At 41.1% G+C, this 2,290-nt stretch overlaps 1 pseudogene; it reads left to right on the forward strand.

Moving 5' to 3' along the window:
* Positions 1 to 304: 304 nt before the first annotated feature.
* LOC102749874 (suppressor of cytokine signaling 5-like) lies at positions 305 to 1,370 on the forward strand (annotated as a pseudogene).
* Positions 1,371 to 2,290: the final 920 nt, after the last annotated feature.

Here is a 2,290-nt window from a genome sequence, read left to right on the forward strand (position 1 = left end):
ATTTCCTGAGATTAAGAGTCTCTTATGGTTTGTCTCACTCTCTGGTTTCATCTTGTTTCATTTTTTCTTCCCTTCCCCTATGATCCTCTGTCTTGTTTCTCAAATTCCTCATATCAGATCATATGATACTTGTCTTTCTCTGATTGACTTATTTTGCTTAGCATAATACTCTCTAGTTCCATCCATGTCGTTGCAAATGGCAAGATTTCTTTTTTTATGGCTGCATAATATTCCACTGTATATATATACACCACATCTTCTTTATCCATTCATCTGTTGATGGACATCTTGGCTCTTTCCATAGTTTAAGCCCTTCTTTTCTAGTAAAAGAAAAATACACCTGTCTGAATTAATCTGCTGGCTCAGATTTAGCTCCAAAATGGCATTTGATTACGTAGCATGAAGGCTCTATGAAACCACATTCAACATTATTTGAAACATTTGATCCATATTTGGCTTCTACAGAGGATAAAGATAAGCTTAGAGAGAGAAGGTGCCTAATATTACGGAAGGGGTTGACACCCCTCCCGATGCCCAAATACATCCGGTGAAGCCATTGCACAGGTTAGTTCGATATATTAACTGGGACCAAAGTTAGTTCATGGAATGCCTGAAATAAGTGGGGACAATTTTGCCATTTCACAAGCTAATTGTGACTCAGAAGAGGACACAACCACCCTGTTTTGTGGTCATGTAGGCAGAAACAACGTCAGGTATCTGGAGGCACCTGTGCCCACATTAACCTACTGGGAGCTTGGGAAGTCTATCCACAGATTGATTACATACACTGCCTCATGTCAGACTTGCTTCAGATTACAGGTGATCCCTGTTACTGGGGAGTGATGGGCCGTTACAAAGCAGAAGCCCTTCTTGAAGGGACAGCTGCAGGCATATTTTTGCTCAGGGACTCTGCACAAGAGGACTACCTCTTCTCTGTAAGCTTCCATCCCTACACCAGATCCCTGCATGCCCAAACCGAACAGCTGAACCACAACCTTAGTTTTGATGTTCATGACCTGTGTGTATTTCACTCCTCCGCTGTAACAGGACTTTTGGAACATTAAAACGATCCCAGTTCTTGCATGTGTTTTGAACCACTGCTTCCCATATCACAGGAATTTCCCTTTTAGCCTGCAATGTATCTGCCATGCAGTAATCTGCAGATGCACTACATGAAATGGAATTGATGGACTTCCTTTACCATCAATGTTACAGAATTTTTTAAAAGAATATCATTACATGGGGTGCCTGGGGGGCCTGGTCGGTTGGGTGTCAGACTCTTGGTTTTGGCTCAGGTTCTGATCTCAGGGTGCTGAGATTGAGCCCCACGTCAGGCTCTGAGCTGAGTGTGGTGTCTGCTAGGGATTCTCTCTCCCTCTCTGTGCCCCTCCCCTGCTTGCGATCGCTCTTAAATAAATAAATCTTAAAAAAAAAAAAGGTATCATTATAAACAAAAAGTTAAGAGAGAACTCTTCTGTTCTCAAAGGGCATTAACTAGATCTGCTTTTCTGTGCATCGGAGAGTCCACCTATAATAAGCACACATGTCCCTTTAGGCTTTTTTCAGTACAATATATAAGCTTGGTGTTAGTATCTGTCAGATGTGATCCGCGGTTACTTACATAAGTGTGGTGCCTATTGAGAATACAGAGAATAGGGGCGCCTGGGTGGCTCAGTCGGTTGGGCGACTGCCTTTGGCTCAGGTCATGATCCTGGAGTCCCGGGATCGAGTCCTGCATCGGGCTCCCTGCTCGGCGGGGAGCCTGCTTCTCCCTCTGACCCTCCCCCCTCTCATGTATTCTCTCTCATTCTCTCTCTCTCAAATAAATAAATAAAATCTTAAAAAAAATGATTTAAAAAGAGAATACAGAGAATAAAGCTACGGGTACAGGTGTTCGGTAAGGCTACAAAAATATTTTGCCGATTTAACTAACAATTTGGTTTTTAACGTCTTTGGTAATTGAGTGAGACAACTCTGGGGCATTTGCTATGAAGAATTCTATTTCTTACTGAAGAGTGAATTACTAAGATTGGATGAGTATTTCAACTTTAATGTTTAAGTTTTTTTTAAAGAATCTTTCTATAAACTTCTGAAAGCAGCGATGCTTGTAGTTCCATAAATTAAGATTTGAAAGTCCAAAAAATAGTTACTATCTTCCTTTTAGAAAAAAAAATGCAATTTTCTGGCCACAAGAGCATAGTGGCGTTCCCTTACGTGTTGATATAGTTTATATTCAGTCTCCTTGTCTCTTCTGCAAAAGGTACTGTTTGTAAACCAGGTTTTATAAATA

The sequence above is a fragment of the Leptonychotes weddellii genome, unplaced genomic scaffold (assembly GCF_054177405.1).
Source record: "Leptonychotes weddellii isolate Sample4059 unplaced genomic scaffold, ASM5417740v2 HiC_scaffold_24554, whole genome shotgun sequence".
NCBI lineage: Eukaryota > Metazoa > Chordata > Mammalia > Carnivora > Phocidae > Leptonychotes > Leptonychotes weddellii.